Here is a 20,259-nt window from a genome sequence, read left to right as displayed (position 1 = left end):
ACTATTCAGGAAACTTAGGCCATGGTAAAAGGCCAGCCAACGAATCTGGGCTTGAGTAAACTGCGTTGTTCTTGTTTTAACTTTTGGTGACCTGTTACAACTATAATAAAAAAAAAAAAAAAAAACTATAAATATAAATACATCTTTAAACTATAAAAAATATCCAAATTGTAATTTTGCATTCCCGCTACACTGAACATTTTGACCTAAATCTTAGAGTGTAGGAAAAATGTAATGCGTCAGCTATAACAATATTAAAAACTATAACATAATTTTTTTGTTGTTGTTGTTTTAAATCATACTGTATAATGTCACATATTTCCAATACTCTATTTTCAATACTCTAAGATTGCAAGAATGCAGACGTCATGCCCATGGACCAATGCCTAAATATCTGAATGTGCAAAAGGCAAAGAAAATGGATAATACTTTGGGAGTTTTGAAGTAATCATCTGATTGGTTGAACTCTAGAAGATTTTCCAGGGGACACACATATCATTAATCTGGAAATAAAGCTGTTGTTATGCCAGACTCTGTTGTGTTTACAGTTGTAACAATAATCGCTTATCGCTTATCAACTTAACACTGAAATCTGAAAATATATATGTTAGGTTCATGGTACTCATCGTGCTCCATTGTTGGTGTAAACTTGCATGACCTTCATAAATGAATGATTCATTATTTGCACGCAGGTCTGTTATTGTGGGGATATCTACATTTTCACAGCATTTTCAACCAGATTATGTGACCAGTACTCTAATTTTGTTGAAGTGCTCATCAGGAAAGAAGTAGTTTGTTTTGTGCAATATGCTTTTATGACTAGAACATTGTAGATAAACATCTTAATTTTCATGTGTCACCACAATGTGGCCATCATTGATTTATTTTTATTTGTTTTTAAAGCCCTATCTTGTCAAAAAATGTACTTTACACCCCCCAGTGGCATCCTGAACTTTTAGTATAACTTGAACACTCAATAAATCTACAACTGTCATCAAGTCAAACAACTCAAACAGTGGCCGACTGTTCCAAACAAGAATTTGTTTTGCCAGAGTGTAATGAAGCGAAGCTGCGACTGGGGTTTAGACTTGTAGTCCCTGCTTTCTGAAAACTAAAAAAAGTCCTGTCAGCGCAGCTCCTTTGCATAAATGTATGTCTACTGCACAGACTTGCTGAGTTAAAGTGTTTCTTCATTACTGGAGGCCACTTTTCTTATTCCCAGAGCTGTCAGGAGTCATGAGAGCCAGATGAGATCCTGAAGAGATGTGACAGAGGTTGTCTGCTCTAATAGATGCTAGCCCATGAGAGCAGATCCATTTTAATCAGACTCTGTGTTAATGTGTTAATGAATCTACCGGTAGAGCTCATGGGGGAGAGGCTAATGTGGAGTGGTAGTTTTCATCATGCTAACTGCTAACAAGGGCGGGAGACACAGCCTTGGTGTCTTTAGAGGTCAGCACTGGATGTGTTTTATTGTTGAGGAAGTAAAGGAGACACTGACAATTCCAATACACACTTGATGAAAATAATTACCTGTACGTGTACTCTACAGGCATGCAATTTCGAGCTGAAATTAGCACTAGAAACAGTAACACCAAGTTTAATTATTTTTCTTTATACTCATAATTACAAGGTCAGATTATTGATTAATACATACTTATTGGTCCCACTTTATATTAAGTGCCCCTAATACCTGTGTACTTACATAGTAACTAAATGCGTATGTATATGTAACCACAGTGTAAGTACACACTGGCACATAGTATCTTCAGCTCTAATACTTCTTTAACTACACACATGTAAAAACTTTTAGGATGGTTTGTGTAAGTACAAATGTGTAACAGGACATATTTACAATAATTAACAATAATAACAATAATTTTTTAACAACAATATGTATAAGCCTAATTGGAACCATTTGATCCAGGGGTGGAGATGGGTAGGTTTAGGGTTGAAGTAGGATCCAGGGGGTGGATATGGTTAGGTTGAGGGGTGAAATAGTATCCAGGGGGTGGAGATGGGTAGGTTTAGGGGTGAAATAGGACCTAGGGGGTGCAGATGGGTAGATTTAGGGGTGAAGTAGGATCCAGGGGGTGGAGATGGGTAGGTTTAGGGTTGAAGTAGGATCCATGGGGTGGAGATGGATAGATTTAGGGTTGAAGTAGGATCCAGGGGGTGGAGATGGGTAGGTTTATGGTTGAAGCAGGATCCAGGGGTTGGCGATGAGTTGGTTTAGGGGTGAAGTAGGATCCAGGGGGTGGAGATGGGTAGGTTTAGGGGTGAAGTACAATCTGGGGGTGGAGATGGGTAGGTTCTGGGATGGAAATGGGATCTAGGGGGTGGAGATTGGAAGGTTTAGGGATATGTAGGAGGAGTTGTATTTTGAGTTGTATTTTGAATTGAGGTTGGTTTCTAACTGTAATACCAGTGTACGTACATGGTAACTCATCAGGAACTGTCCACTTAATATTAAGTGTAACACCAACTGCATTTTCTATGTCAAGCTTAACTTACTGGCCGCTGCTGTTTGACATTAGACTAGTTATATGATGAATCTAATAATCTAATAATCTCAAATTTGCTTTTGTTAATGCTATCAGTCAGGTTTAAGCTAGGGTTTAGTGTAGGTCAGTGATCCTCAAATCTGGCTCGCGAGATCCACTTTCCTGCGAAGTTTAGCTCTAACCCTAATCAAACACGCATAAGTTTGCTAATCAGTGTCTTCAGGATCATTAGAAAATCACAGGCAGGTGTGTTTAATTAGAGTCGGAGCCAAACTCTGCAGGAATCTGGATCTCGCGAGCCAGATTTGAGGATCACTGGTGTAGTTGAAGGTAACTCAGCAGACATTTAATTACTACACTTCCATAATACATAACAGATAATTGTTGTCAGATTCAGATTCTTCTGCTTCAAATAAAACTGAACTCACCAAACATTTGTGTTTGAAAGCACTGTGAAATGTACAAGTAGCAATGTAGAGAAGCTACATTAAATTTTTCTGTTCCTGTCACTGTCACTTGATTTAATTAGAAAACTTATCAACTTATTATCTTACCAAGACACTTATGTAAACAGCAACCAAAGATTCTGAAAAACACCTTAATGTTCCACAGAAGTTAAAGTAACTAAATTTAGTCAGATTTGGAAAAAAGAAGGTGAGTAAATGATGAAGGGATTTAAAATCAAACATTGCATATCTGATTCTGCACATCAAAATACACTCATAGTCATTTTAGTAGTTCAGTTGAAAAGCCTGCGAGCTCTCAAGCATATTAATGTGTCAGTCCACAGCAATTGATCACAGTGGTAACGTCCTGCATTAATGCTTATGAACTCTCAGTCAGCAGTTAAAGTTTCCCCATCAGCATACACTGGCTCATGCTGCCTGCACAGGTTGTGAGGGAATAAGTCTTTGTAGAAGTGTGGTGAAGGATGAAGCGCAAACAACATTTTGAAGGTGAATGTTACTGTGAGGAATGTTTATTAAAAGTACAAGTTAGGGGGAGGAAGGAGGAAGGCGCTGAGTTGGTCCAATGTGCCATAACAAATTTAGAGTTTGTGTCATTCAGTGCATTTGGAAAGCATTCAATGATATGCTGCTGAGGTACATAATGGCTGGTTTAAATCAAAATACTATAAGTTTAGTAAGAACAATACCTGCAATTTTGCATTAGTGCATCTAACATTATAGTGATGGTGCAGTTTTACAGAGAGACACGATTATGCTATGTTTAGGGCTATGAATCCTATATGAAGTGGATATGAGTCAATAATTCTGGGGCATTAGGGATTGAGTGTCAGCACACATATATTATAATTTATATTTATTACCTTAAATATCAAACTTCTACACATATCGGAAGAGCTTCAGCAGCTAGAAACTGGTGTATTGGTTCTTTTGATTCCATTCAACAAAATGTTTGATTTCTGATTCATTCAGTGACTGGTAACCATGGCAAGCAGTGAGAGTCTTTTGAGTATTATGAGTGAGTCACTGAATTATTAACCCAACAGATTTAATCTGTTAAATTTTAAATCAGAATGAATGACTTTAAGATTGTGAAAGACCAGGACCTAATCAGTCATGATTACTTGACTAATCACAAGCTTGAACAGACTACTCTGACTACTCTGTAAAGATTTCACAAGTCTGATTTTTAATCTGAAGTGTCTATTTACAGTAGGTGCAAATAGCGTGGCCTGTTGACATAGCCTCTTTACACTAACTCGACCCGCAAAAGTGTGATTGGATTTGTCAACATTACAAGAAAATGTCCATTGAACATTGCTTTCAGTGGCTTAGATGGTAAGGTGCATTATCTTTAATGCGATTGGCCCGATTTTGAATCTGCCTATTGCCAAACTTTTTTTTTCTTCTTATAAATAATTCAATTTACCCAGAGCAAAATCTGTGGTAACACTTTATTAGTGTTTGTAATTATTTACATTCAAATAACCCTAAACCAAACCCTTATCCTAACCCTACCCCATTAACAGTACTTAATTAATATTACTCAGTACTTAAATGTATAGTTACACTGTAACAAGGACACCTTTAAATAAAGTGTAACCAAAGCTTATTATGATAGCATTAATATGTAACAAAACAAACAATTACATTTATTTACAAATTTAAATTACAGATGACCACCTTTACAGAAATTTCAAAATAAGGTTTGTATTTGACTTAACCTTGGACTGGGATTCTGCAGTTTTATTTATATGCCACCTGTTTGTGGGCATATATTGGCTCAGCTGCATGTTGGCATAATTAATCCACTTATTACAGTCTAAAACATACACTCATAGCTTATAGGGTGTTCAGCAAGATAATAAATAAATGATGACACACACACGCAGTTATTTGCTTGAAATGGAGTATGGGTTGAGAGAAGGGTCAGTTTAACACAGTCATCCACTGTGCTTCACAATGTTTTGATGTGACTCAGATAAGGTTTGGTCATGGCTCAGTGAGCACAGTTTTATTAGTACAGAGAGAATAGGCCAGTATTCCTTAGGGGTCATGAAAAAGCTTCTCATTGTACATTAAAATAGCAAACCTGTCATTCAGTGCAGATCTTCAGAGTCAGCTTTGGTGCGTGAATAAGGGGATCTGGCATTTCTTTCACTTAGCATATATATTTAAAGCATGTTGAGCTCAGTCTCCTTAATACAGTACATCATGCTGGAGAGCATTCATACATTGATTCAGATGAATGACTGAAAGGGATAGAGTGAGCTGTCAGTCTTAAAAAGGCTCTAGGATCATTGTCTAAAAGCTTCTCATTAACACATAGATGAATCCTGAGATGGCACATCTGTGGCCCACCTGCAGTCTGTTCACTGATGGTCTTAAGGCTGTGACACACAAAGCCAACATCAAAGAACCAACAGCGGTGCATGTGTCTGGGCCAAAAAGTTACGCTTGAACACACAACGAATACAGTCAGTGGCCAAACTAGCACATTCTGCGCCTGAGTGAGTGGAAATAACTTTCCATACCAGCAGGTGGCAGTAGTATGTATTCAGCATTCAAAAAGAATGAAACATAACTTTCATTCCATTTTGACTATTATTAATTCAATCTTCTGCTCCACTTTCTGAATTTGTTGTTTACCCACTTATGCTTGCTATACACCAGAAGATAATCGGGCTGATTTTGGGCCAATTTCCCCCCCTTCCGACTATCCTAGCTATGTTCCGATTATCTTGATGGTTCTAAAGATTATCTTATCAGATTTCCCTTGGTGTGAGGTGTGTTAACAGTATTTGAACCTGATCAGAAGAACGTTGGAGCCACCCCGATCGTGAATTGTAAATATTCAACATTTCCTGATTTCCTGTGTTCACAGTCATGACTCCGGTTGATTATCTATTCGTTTGTGGTGTGCTGTCTTTGTCTTTGTCACATTATGGAACACCACACACTATAGGAGCAAAACGGTTTAATCTATGATTTTTTATTCTCATGTTTGTGGTCTATCACATTCTAAAAATCATTCTGAAAAAGATGTAAAGATCTTTTGGTGTTTACCCAGAATTCTTCATAATATTTTTTTTTCTTTTTTTCCTGAGATCTGTTGATATTAGGGTTGGAATGGTATACGTGCGGTGGAACCAGTTTCAGCTATTACGATTGAAGCAAGCACTGAAAGGGATGCCGGAAGTATGGCCCTGAGACGAAGGGTCTCGTTCCCTTCGGGGAACCATGTTTAAATGCATAACCTGGAGATGTTCCCCTGCAGGAACCCAAGCTCCATCTAAACTCTACGGGAACGGGAATGCCCGCGCTGCCAGTCTTTTCACACATCCCTGCCTAGTGTGAAAGGCAGCTAAAGCAAGAGAACGGAGCCAGGAGTGGCACAGAAAGCAGGTATGCTCCTGACAAAGTAGGCAGGGACATCCCGCCCATAGGCCAGCTTCAGAAGGAGTGAGTCTTGACCCCCAATGGAGAGAGGAGGTTAGATGACTCAAGGCTATGGAATAACATCCTGGTCCATTGCCTGGCATCAGCTTCTCTGGCAGGATGCCTCAGCCTCAGCACACTGCAGAGGAAACATAAAACCAGGGGGTGTCTGCCCACTAACTGGCCTCCAATAGGAGCGCAGTAGGCTACAATTGTCGCCACATAGAACTTAAGGGTTGAGTGAATCAACAGAGAGATGGGCCTGCAGGAACTCCAGCACTGTACCAACTTGGCAGTCAACAAGGTCAAGCTGGCAGACTACGCACCAAGTATTGAAAAGTTTCCGCTTCATCATGTTCAGTTTCCTTGTGGATGGAGCTGTGGATTGGAAGAAGTTCTCAACAACCTCATCTGAGAGACCAGAAGCTATGAGATGTTCCCCCTCAGGGGCCACACCCATAACTTCCACATCCCTTGGCGGAGATGGAATATTGTGCCCCCCCGCCTGTCCCTCCTGGTGGGAATCTCCCATGGAGTGCAGTAGAGAAGGGGAATCAGGTCCAAGAACTGTACTGGTGCACACTCTCTAGAACTCAAGAAGAGCGATCAGGGGAAAGGCATACAGATCCATGGCATAAGAGAGGGGACACTGCAATGTTTCTTGAGTCACAAACAGGTGCACCTTAGCCTGACCAAAAAGCTCTCCATATCTGCTTCACCACATCGGGGTGAATTTTTCCATTCCCCAGGCCTCAGCTCTTGCCTCGACAGGATGTCTGCTCCCATATTGAGATGCCCAGGAATGTGAACTGCTCTGAATGAGGGGAGTTTCAATGGGACCACACAAAGATCTGGTGCACTGGCCTGTCCTGTGGGTGCAAACGCCAACCTCTTTGGTGTTTGATACAAGATACCACCTCTGTGTTGTCGGTGTGCACCAACACATGGTGATCTTTTAGGTCCGGGACAAAATGTTTCAAAGCTAGAAACATGCCAATTGATGTGCCACTGAGATCAGGACCACTATTACCACTACGCATCCATCACTAGCATAACGTGGCAACAAGGAGCTCCTAACAGCTCCTAACAGCTCCTTCCGGTAAGATGGTGTGTGAAAGCATCTTCCAAAAGGTGCTACTTCTGTGTTTTTAGACAGTTCAATGGACAGCACACCATACACTGTCCATGTCTAATACTGTCAGACAATACTGAAGTACAGAAACCACTCAAAAATGCACTTTCAAGTGAACCAATGGAGAAACTACATGATCTTGGCTTTCTGTAGGCAAGTTGGTAACCATCAGGGGAAAAACATTAATATTCCACAGGTCAGGCCTGGGATGGAATATCAAGAGACAAAATTGGACGCACTCCCCCAGCCTTTTTGAGAACATGGAATTATCTGCTGTAATAGCCCGACTTTTTCCTTGGAAAAGGAACATGTTCTATGGCCTCTTTGCCCAGAAGAGTTTGTAGCTCTTGTGACAATGCCTGCATCAGCTCCAATTTCACGGAAGTGGAGACCATGCCGTTAAAACGTGGAGGATGATGAATAAATTGGATCCTGTATCCTATCCGTACTGTGCTCATTACCAACGCAGAAATGCCCAGCAGAAGTTTCCATGCTGCCAGACTCTATGAGAGTGGTACCAATTTTAACACTTCCTTTTGAGGGGATGTAAGATGTTCCGTGTCCTGAATGACGGCAGGAAACACTGGAACATCTAATATATTGCTCGAAACCATTGCCCACATCCCCCCCAAAAGGGGGGGATGTGGGCGAATGCTTCCTTGTCGATTGTACTGCCCACACTCAAGTCCTTCAACAGGTCAGTCTGGTATGCCTGTAACACTAGCATAGTGTGCAGTGCAGCACCAGCCTGACCTGCAGCTTGGTAAGCTTTACCCACTAACGATGATGTTATTCTAGAAGGTCTAGTGGGGAGAGTAGGTTTCTTAATCGAGGATGCCGATTCGGGCGAAAGATAGATTGTGAGCTTCTCTTCAACCCGAGGTATACCCTCGCGACTTTGCATCCACGATAGTTAAAAAAGGCAACGTCGAGGGCACAAAGATGCGAGAAGTATACGCTTTGCTCCATGAATTCTACAGCTCATGGCATGAAGGCCCAAGATATATATCATCCTCCTCGTAAACCGAAGAAGCACCGGAGTGCTCTTCGAGATCACAAGAGAGGATGCGTGGATCGGGTGACACCGCAAGCGAAAGGGACGGGCCCATCGCTTGCTCGTCATGCAGATCCCCAAGAGAGCCCCTCAATGAAAAGGTGGATGCAGTCTGGAAATAGTTCAGATGAGCATGAAGCATTTTCATTGAGAGCAGTTCACAATGCTCGCACTTGCCTGTGTCTAAAGCCAGAACTGCGTGCTCTTCCCCCAAACAAACAAAACAGTAATCATGTGTATCCAGCTCATGCATTGGACGAGAGCATGAAGGAACACAACACTTACCGTTTCGTTGGCTCATCCTACGAAGATGTGTAGCTGATGAAAGAATCTTCCTGACGCACACATGCACAGAATGATCTGAAAGACCTGTTGATGCACCTGTGGCTTATCTATTTTTAGCCCTGTGTTGCTGGCATGCTTTGATGACGTCATCAAACGAGGCTATATTACCTCCGGGTCAATTCTATGGACATGTTACACACATTATTCACAGCTGGTCACGAATAAGACGTTTCCCAATGCGCTGAGCAGCGCAGCATCGACTGTAGCTTTTGAAAGGGAACTCCAGGTTCACATACGCACGCACGCAGTAAAAGGCTAGAAATAAAAATGTGCAAAAATAATTTATATCTATCACATGAGCATAGAGAGAGTTGTGGGGCGCAGTTTGAGCAGAGGAAACACGAGCCACACAAAATCTCAGAGCGAGAGCAGCGTGTATCTAAGCATGTGTGTCTGGTTTTGTGACAAAGCAAAGGAAATATATGTGTGAGTGGAGAGATTCGCTATTGTGCTTTCTCATTACAATAACGCCCTCTCTCTGCTGCTTCTGCACTGCTTACACATACAGTATACGCACTGCAAACGGAGTATGTGTGAACCTGTATAATGTATAACAAATCTATTTCAACACCTGAGGCACCGCTACAATGAGCTCTGTGACTAATGCATGGCAAAAAAGAAAAATGATTTACTTATTTATACTTTTGCAATGAGTCTAGAAATTTTGTTAAACCTTTACTTAGTGATTATTTTAACTTATGTCTGTTCTAGAGACGTTACAACTTTTAGATTTTTAAGCTCTAGTTTGTTTTCTTTTGGAAATATATTTCAAATTCATCCTGAATGCATTTGTGTCTGTAAAGCATATCTGTGTGTGTCAAAATCTTGATTAAAATCGAAATTGCAAAACTGACCAAAGAAATTGCCATAAGTTTTAATCTATATTGCACAGCCCTAGTTCATTCAGTTAACAATCTAGCTTCTCAGTACTAAGTTATTAACCCAACAATAGCGGGGGTCAGTTAATATTTTTTGCTGTGGGTCGCGCTAACATATGTTTTTGGTTGTGTGGGGCGTGAGTTGAAAGAGGTTGGGAACCATTGGCCTAGGCAGATATTTGAATGAATATACATACAGGCACATAATCAAACTAGTAAAATATGCTAAACTTTTTGGAGAAAAGTTCTTAGTGTTATGAATGTTAAAGTTTTTGCCACTATCAGCCTTATTATTGTAAAACTGCAAAATTGAGAATGTCAGAGAGCCATTTGCAGCATTTATTAATGAAACAAGAAGAAAATCTAAGGAGAATGATATATGTAGAACTTATTTCAGTACACAGTATATCAGAGTAAAACGTAATGAAAAGTTCAACATAAGCATTCTAGGGCAACATAAAGAACCGGTTGGTGATAGTGTTTAAAAGTCTTGATTAGTATAACATAAAGGTTATTTGTAGGAATACCACAAACTGAAAATCTGATATCACTTATCACCTTGTTGTCTTTGAGAAAGGCACTTTAACAGAGTTCCTCCAAGAAATGTCCTATAAATTATACTTCTTTTTTCGAGTAAGAAAACAGCTGCTAAAAGATTGAGATAACTGTATCTAGCAGATCTCTGCAGACTGTGTACTTGGCTGAAAACGTGAACACCTTTATACATATGTATGCTTTTATACTTGCAGTTGTGTTCTCTAAAGAGGAACTTTATCACATTATATCAGTTTAAGATATTTATTTATCACAAAAATGACATTGAACATAATACATTTCAATTTTTTGCTGTGGTTGAACTACAGAACTTTGGCCTCTCTATCGCCATCTGTGGTTGAAAGATCAAACTGCATGTAACTTGCAGAGTCTCTTGTCACTTTATATATCTAACTCGAGAAGCTTGAGTGCCATTGAGTCTAGTGGTGCATTAATGTAAGGACATCACATACTCTATTCCCCTCTTAGTTAAATTAATTATTCCTAGCTAACTAAAAATTGGCATGAAATAGAAATAAAGAACATCAAATCTGTAATATATCAACAATTTCACATTTATAAGAATTATACGCTAAGAAACACATTAACTGAATGCAAAGGAGCATTTAAATAACATGAACCAAACTACTCACCTACTATCGAGTTTTTTTTCTTGTTCATGTGACTGTGTGTAATTTATGTTGCAAAAGTCCATGTCAGTTTCTGTGACTAATAGACATAGTCCTGTAGCCCACCTGACTAATGTCTTTGACGTTTCTCCCATGGACAAGCATCAGAATATTCTGAATTTCCAGACAATGGAACATGAGAGGGAATCAAGTTTTCAGCATTGGAGGTCAGTCAATTATCTAGTGCATTAGTCGGCAATGGTGCAGGACACAATGCATGCCACTTCTCTGAGGATAATGAGCTGGCTGCATTGCCCACATCGGGTGTGTCAGTGTTGTCTGAGCCAGACCTAGAGATGACGGCTATGCTTTCCTGGGCCGCTGAGAATATCTGGGTCATGTGGAATCCTCCATCACATCCCGATTCTTTGAGGATGGACAAGTGGTTTCCCAGTGGAGGTCGCACTGCATGTGGGTGGCCATGACCTGATGGTTTTGCATGAACTGCATACTGCGACGGACCTCATTCTTCGAGTCACAAAGGTGACTGCACAGTCTCTAGGTTGTGTGATGTCCATGCTAGTGGTCCCGGAGTGCCATATCTGGCTGGGTCTGGCTGACATGAAGAAGCTTGATAAGATGACCTTGACCCTTACGCACAGAGATTTATTCCAGATTCTCTGAATCTATGGATGATATTATGCAATGTAGATGATGATAACTTCAAAGTCTTTGCAATTTTTTTCTGAGAAACTCCTTTCTGATATTGCTCACAATATCAGAATATACTTGGACTTAAAAAAAGCTTCAGTTTGGATCTAGAACAACTGAAAAGAGATGATGCAAACCCATCAGAGGACCTCAGATGATGCCAACCATGAAACAACATAAGGAAATACCAAATTTTGCTATAATTTTGATTCCAACATATAATAATTGTTGTTAATTAATGTTCATTGTCTGCTTGATTACAACTTTAATAGATTTTTCCGTACATTTCTGCTATATATACATTAATAGTCACCACTGATAAGCTGCTACTAAATATATTCCAGAAACATAATTTTCTGTAAAGTTGCTTTGCAACAATCTGTATTGTGAAAAGCGCTATACAAATAAACTTGACTTAAGGATTGCCATGAGAGTGATGGTTTGAATGAGTGTAAGATGGTTGCTAGTATTTCCAGTGTTTCACCTTCAATTTCAAAACCAATATTACTTTTATATCAATGAACTTGGAATGGATCTAATATCTTGAAATGAAATGGATGCATTTTAAACATGTATTTTTAGCCAACTAAGTGTGAACATTAGCAGGTTTCTACAATAACAGTATGCTAACTTTGTTAAGCCAGCACAATATATCTAGTCTCATTTAAATGTCAGATATAGACATGCCTAATTCACAGAAAAAATGTATCCTGACTTTTTTCTCCCTAGTATTTGCAGCTGTGTTCTTCCCCTTGATTAGCACTAATGCATTGATTGAGAGTAATTGAATGTTTCTCTTGTGCCTCATCTCCACTGAGTTCAAGGCCAAACACATCATTAGGGGCACAGCTCTCCTGCCATGCCATTGCTGTAATTTTATCTTTTTCCTCTCGAAACCTCATTCGTGCTCACACTCAGCTTCAAAAACCTTGAAATTTTGCACCATATTTGGTGTCTTTGATGCACTTTGCACTAGAAACCATGAACATGCCAAATTGAAAATAAAAATTTAAGAGCTGCAGTGGTTGGAATTTTTTTTTCTCCTTTCTGTGAATTAAGGCTGGAATACAACATTTTCTGGCCGATTTCCAGTCTGGGTATATAAACATTATTTGCCTAAAGTCAAATCCTGTCTGCAGGTTTTTATAGGTCGGAGTTGAAAGATTTCAAGTTTTTCCTCACTCATTTAGTGTATGATGCTTTTTCTTTGTAACCATTTACAAAGTCAGAAAGTGAATGCCCAAGTAAAAGAAATAGGTGATAAAACTATTTTGGTCCATATTGACATGGTAGCATCAGACAGTTGCTTGCAGATTTGATGGCTGCACATCCATGATGTGAATCTCCCGTTCCACCACATCCAAAAGCTGCTCTGTTGGATTGAGATCTGATGACTGTGGAGTAAAATGAATTCATTGTCATCTGTAAATAACCAGTCTGAGATGATTTGAGCTTTGTGACATGGTGCATTATCCTGCTGGAAGTAGCCATCAGAAGATGGGGAAAATGTAGTCATAAAGGGATGGACATGGTCAGAAACAATACTCAAGTAGACTGTGGTGTTTAAACAATGCTCAGTTGGTACTAAGGGATCACAGATAAGTACTACCAAAAGTCCATAATTGTGTGACCTTAGGGAATGTGATGGATTGTAGCATGGTAGAAGACTAGTTAAGTATGCAGGAGGTAATCCATTAAGGGTTTTATACATAAGTAATAATATTTTGTAACTGATACGGAAATTATGAGGTAGCCAGTCCAGAGACTGTAAAATTGAGGTAATATGATCATATTTTTTTCTTGACCTGGTAAGTAGATGCTGCATTGTGGACAAACCATGGCTTGTTTAATTTGCATACAGGACTACCACCTAGTAGTGAATTACAATAGTCCAGTCTAGTCTTAAAGTTACTGACCATTTTTTTTGAGCCAAAAGCAAAAAAGCTTTACCTCCTTTAGTGGACTTTGCTATCCTAAGTACTACCAAAAGTCCATAATCTTGTGACCTTAGGGAATGTGATGGATTGTAGCATGGTAGAAGACTAGTTAGGTAATAGCCTCCTGATAATGTTCGGGTTCAGACACGCTCTCTGGTTTGTGTTAAATGGTGTGCCAGACATTCTGTTTATCATTATTTTACAGGCCTCCAAAATACTCTCCAGTTTTTTGTTGAAGAGTTCACAGAAATGCTATCAATGATTTCCTCAAAGTTTGACTGTTTTGCTATTATATAGGGGATTTTAATATTTACATAGTGCAGAAAACAAAAATACAAAATAAATTATAACTACTTTAAACACTTTTAAACTGATTCAGCATGTGCATGAACCCTCACACAAAGGTGGACACACTCTAGATTGAATCATCAGTAGGTGTCTAATAATTTAATTCATTGTTCTTAAGGACATAGCACTATCTGATTACTTCAGTATTTTCTTTGATATATTGATCTCTGCTGCCACTAAATCTAGATCCAATCTAGACTGGCAGACAGAAATAAGCTTGGCGAAAATCAACAGCAGCTCAGAGTATCAAAAGAGAATGCAGAAAATCTGAGCAGATGTGGTGAAAATGGAATTTGAAATTCACTATAGTATCTATAAAGAGAGCCTTTGTGCTTTCAATGTGGAACTAGCCACAGCCAGACAGACCTTTTTCTCAACCTCATAAACAGTAATTTAAACAACACTCACACTCTTTTTGCTACTGTTGAGAGACAGACAAAGCCCCCAAGTCTGATCCCCAGTAAAATGCTCTCCAACAGCAAATGCACTGGGTTTACTTCCTTCTTTTCTGAGCAGTGTTAATTTTGACAGGCATTTTTGATTTAGTCTTGAAAATGCATAATAGTCTTAGTCACATTTTAGTCATTTGAATCTTTAAGAGTTTTAGTCCACAAAACTTTGACCTTGACATTTTTGTCAACTTTTAGTAATTACTTTTAGTCAAACTGCAATTAGCAACATTTATTTTGGTAGCTATTCTATTTGGAGTTTTCAAACAAGAATATTATTTAATTCTTCTCTCCATAGACCAAATCAATTAAGCTTATGAGAAATTTGAATCAAGGATTGAATTTGGAAAAACTGGAATAAATTACTACAATTTTCAATTTTGGGTGAACTAACTCTTTTCATACTAGTGAAAAAGGGAGCAACTTATAAAAAGTATGGTTAAGGGGAACTGTGAGCGGACTCCGCCACCAACGCCCCGGGGGGGAACTGAGAGAGGAGGCCACTGCCCAAGAGGGTAGTGAGTGGCCACCGCCGCCTCGTGGGAATCCTGAGCAGTCACCGCCACCTCGGGGGACATGCGAGGGGACACGCCACCTTGGGGGACTTGCGAGGGGACACCGTCACCTCGGGGGATTCACGAGGGGACACTGCCAGCTTGGGGGCTTCGTGAGTGGACATCGCCACCTCAAGGACTTCATGAAGGTCTGAAGCGAGCCCCGCCACCTTGTAGGGAACCTCCTGGGTAGTCACCCCCACCCTGACGGCGGAGCCACTCAACTGCAGAGCCAGGTTGATGTAGTCCTCCAGCGTCTCATCAGGGTGCCAGTATGGCATGGATTTGAAGGGCTCGCCTAGTCCTCCCCAAAATACCATTAGGCAGGTCCTCTCCATAGCCGACAACCGAGCCTCCCCCAGGAAGTCGCTGGAGTAATCCTCCATGGTCCTATCTCCCTGGCGGACATCAAGAAAGCTCCCTGCTGGACCCATGTTGCTGGCTGGATTCTATCACGGGCCGGCAAAGAAAGGAGAGGGTCTGGGTCCAAATGCAGGGAACTTATACTTTAATAAGAACAAAAAGGCCAACAAGGCAAAAACAAAAACTGAAACAAACTACAGGAACAAGAGCAGAAGCAACCGGCATTCAAACCACATAACCATATACAATTAACAGTAATCCAGCCAGATAGAGTGGTGTGAGAGAGTAGAATATATAGCCATGGGCAATGGGCACCAGGTGTGTGTGTGTGTGAGTGGGTGAAACAAGTGTGCGGAGTCAAGGTAACGAGTCCGGGAGCAAGGGAGAAACACAGGTGGAGCAACTAAACAACAATGAGGTAACAAGGTGGGCGGGGTCAGAAAAAGACAGGAGACAGCACATGGCACCAAACAAACACAACACTCACAGAAGACAGTGACAGAAAGACAGAAGACAGTGACACTACAGCCCCATTGACTCCCTCTGCCAATGCATTGATGAAATTAACAGTTGAATGTGCCAGAATTTTCTTCAGTTAAACAAGGAAAACGCTGAAGTTATTGGATTTGGAAACAAAGTTGAAGTCCTCAAGATGAACGCATACCTTGACTCTAGGGGTTTAACTACAAAAAATCAAGTCAGGAATTTTGTTGTGATTCTGGAGACAGACCTCAGTTTCAGTAGTCATGTCAAAGCAGTAACTAAATCATACTATCATCTAAAAACATTGCAAGAATTGGATGGAAGAACCACTTTGAAGAACCAGACAATCTGAGCATATAACACCAGTCCTCAGTATTCATATGAAATTGCCAGCTCATGAAACATTACAATTTTCAATTGGTAGAGCACTGCACTATCAAGCGCAAGGTTGGGGGTTTGGTTCCCCAGGAACACGATATGTAAAAATTGACAGCCTGAATGCAATGTAAGTCGCTTTGGATAAAAGCGTCTGCTAAATGCATAAATTTAATTTAATTTAATTTCAATTTAATTTTCCTGTGACATCGGGTTGGTTCAAACTTAAAATATATCTTTAGCCTGGGTATTTAAATTAAATACAAGTCATGCAACCTATAGATGTGAAAATAAAACATCCAAAGTTTGTCTTGACAAACCTTACTGTTCCAGTTTCTAACTGAAAATCGTATGTAAATAACACTATGTAAGTCTAAAGTATTTACAATCACTGTCTGAAAACAGCATCTTCTAACAGTACTGCTTTTTCTGGGATGTTTCACAAAATACTTTATAAAAGTGCTTTACAAATGATGATACAGGACAAGTTTAGCAAAGTTTGTCACCCATGAACAGAAGCCCAGATGGTGTTGCATTTCCAACAGCATTTGTGTCATGAAGAGCCATAGAAACGGCTTTTGCTAATGGAAGGTTATCCACACATACTGATGCTCTGCTGCTAGTACATTGAGATACAGGCCTTTGCTTTCATTAACATTTGCCCAGTGTGAATATAAATATGAATATGTATTCACATTACAAACACCAACAAGAAGGTTTATACTTCAAAGGCTGATAACAGTCTCTAGACCAATTCCATTTGACCTGCGTTGGTCTCAAAAAAGATTTCTGCCTTAGGCAGTATGTCCACTGTCTTGTTACTATATTTAGTGACTTAAGCTCCTTGGTGTGTTAATTTTTGAATAATAGAGTTGGGAACAAAGAACCACTCCTTATTCAGAACCTTTTCCATTTTAAAACAAATACTGTACAGTGCTAGTACCAAATGTTGTTGTTTTTCCATCTATCTAGAAATACAGCTCGGGCCTGTGAATTATTAGTATGAATCAGTCTAGCATCTCACAGAATGGATCAATGACTAAATCAGTGGATCATCTCTTCTTCAAGAACTAAAAGATCTAAAATGAATTAAGAAATCAGAATCATTAAGTAAAATGAATATGAAATATATTTTAAGATTCCCATCTCAAGTGAACAAGGTCACTAAAGGTTCCCATCTAAAAGCAATTTTTAGTCTTTCCTGCCTGCTTTGATGATAATTATGGTTGAATTATAGTGAGTAAAGAACATTTAAATTACACATAGACTCCAAGGGAAACTAAACACCACTGTTTCTGTGGGCACATGGTTAAATTGGCAGTACTGGCCCGAGTAAAACACTACTGTCTCTCCATATCAATCCGGTTAGCAGCTCTCTAGGTTTGTTGTCACGCTCAGTGGATGCTGGTTGGCTGCTGTGTTGGCTCCTTTCATCTCTATGTTCCGACCAATACACTGCATTCAGCATGATGAGCTTGAAAGCAAATTCTGTAGGAATAAACGGCTTTCTGTGGCATTTACACAACATACGCTTCACAGAACCAGTTCAGTCTTTAAATGAATTTCAATAAAGAGCTTCTAATAGAAAGTTTATAATGAAAGTCTTTTCTAAACACAAGTCGATAATTGAAGACTGTGGGGTGTGTTCCAAGACTGATAACTCAAGCATCTTGATTCGTTTCAGCAATATCTCAGGAATACTGCTGTTATGACTCAATACAATTTGGTAAATAATCATCATCATTTTGATACTGAACTTTTTTCTAATTATATGTATGAGTTTACGAGCAATAAACTGTTTTACCATAATTTACATCACCTGTTTTCCTAATCTGACTACATACATTTATATCTTCTTCTTCTTCTTCTTCATGTTCTTTTACCTTATCTTATTATTTTATTGCTTATGCTCTCTTGGTTTTGTGCAGGAGATTTTTTTTTTTGGATTGTTCACTGCACTGCATTTTATAATGACTGTAATACTGGATTACAGCTTTACTCTGTGGACTCACTGTATATGGATTCCAGCACACATTACAGTCTGCCTCATTACAGTCTTTTATTCAGATGAAATCCAATTAGTTACAACACAGTCCACTTTCCACTTCCAATTCCAATTCCAAAAAGCAATGGCTCGAACATTTCTGACCTTCAGGGAAAGTGCATGTATTATTCCAAAAATGGATGATGAATGAAAGTGGATATTAAGTCTACTGCCTTTTTTTTTTTAAGGGATGAGCCCTTCAAAATGTCCTGACCCAATTTCTTGTTTCAACAGGAAATTAAATAGTCTTTTACAAGTGCTAATTTTGGACCTTTCACATGAAATGAAGTAGAGTGATCTGTCACAGGCACTGCCACTGCTAAATGCTCACTATCAACTTCATTTTTCACAACAGTTTCTCCTATTGAACAAACCTGATTAATTCAATTATACACTGAGCTTTTATTAGAGCCACTGAAGGATGCCCATGGGCTTGGCTTTACTTATCTGTTTTAAACAGTCATACTTTAGCATGGGTTTCTCTGTGAACACACACACGCATGCAGTTCAGCAGCAATCTGATAATTCTCACATAAACCACAAGGTGCATATTGCTGCTCTCTTTGCATTCAGAACGACAGATCCATTTATTTTATTAATGTTTTAGCACTAACGTATACAGATTTTTATTCTGAGAGGGCTGAAAACATTAGCCCTGCTATCAGAACACTTTCAGAATTATGTCAGTGTAGGAGGGCAGAAAGACAGAATTGTTGAATTAATGTGATTATGTATTCATAGGATACTGTAACAAATGAAAGAATAGTTCTGTCACCATTTACTCACCCTCATGTCGTCCCAAACCTGAATGGCTTTCTTTCTTCTGTGGAGCACAAAAGGAGAAAATCTGAACACTGTGCTGCTTAGTGCAAAAAATTATGAATAGGGACTGAAGCTTTCAACTTACAAAAAACAACCATGCGTGTAGTTCAAACTGAAAGCAATGCAATATGTTCCATGTCTTCCAAGGCCACACGATAACAATATTTACTCTCAATATCCGGGGCAGTGTTTACGGGTAACCCTTAATAACCCCCAACTGGCAAGTGTTAACTGCTGTGACTGGACCATTGATTGCTGAGACCCTGATCAGTCTAATGAATTAATTAATCATTCAGACCAAATCAATAATTCAGTGGAATTCCCACACAAAGCTATTGTATCTCATACTGCAAGCATATATTTTTAGATATATTTTAAATACATTTAAAAAAAAAAAAAAATCCACAAATACCGACATCCTTGATATTTAAAACATAATATTAAATGTATCTTATATTTAGATCTAAACAGGTGGAGCTGGGGAGGAGGAGTGTTTATATTATAGCACATTTAAATTATTATAGCACATTGCAGGACCAGCTTACAATGAACTGAACCAGACTATATTTTAAAATTGAACAAGCAATCTTACTGGCTGCAGAATTAGCATAGGACAATGAGCTAGTGTTTTGTAGTATATAATGTAATTGCTAGTAGATTACATTTAAATGTTATACACTTGGATTTCCATGTATTCATTACATATTTTACATTCTGCATTCACCTGAAATGCATTTTAAGACTTAAAATATACTTTCTTGACCTTTGAAGGTAACTAACTAACTTACTTACATAAGGTGTTTTCTATGTTCGTTTTGAAGTTTAACATTTTCTGAAATCCTTGCAGTTGCATAAAAATGACAGAAATGCACAGAAATTAAGAATTTATATATATATATATATATATATATATATATATATATATATATATATATATATATATATATATATATATATATATATATATTTTTTTTTTTTATAATTTTTTGGGAGAACTATCCCTTTAAAATGATTCAAATAAAACCTTACAGCAAAACGAATGGCTCCATACTTACACAACACAAGAACATATAAGCTAAATTATATCTTAAAATATATGAATGCTATTGATTCATGAAAACAGATGTAAATGTCAGTCCATAGTGTCGTTTAGTCATTATTTCATGGCCTGGTCCTGTGTGAGAGACATATT

The sequence above is a fragment of the Carassius gibelio genome, chromosome B3 (genome assembly GCF_023724105.1).
Source record: "Carassius gibelio isolate Cgi1373 ecotype wild population from Czech Republic chromosome B3, carGib1.2-hapl.c, whole genome shotgun sequence".
In the NCBI taxonomy this organism is placed as follows: domain Eukaryota; kingdom Metazoa; phylum Chordata; class Actinopteri; order Cypriniformes; family Cyprinidae; genus Carassius; species Carassius gibelio.
Note: the sequence above shows the minus strand (reverse complement) of the source record.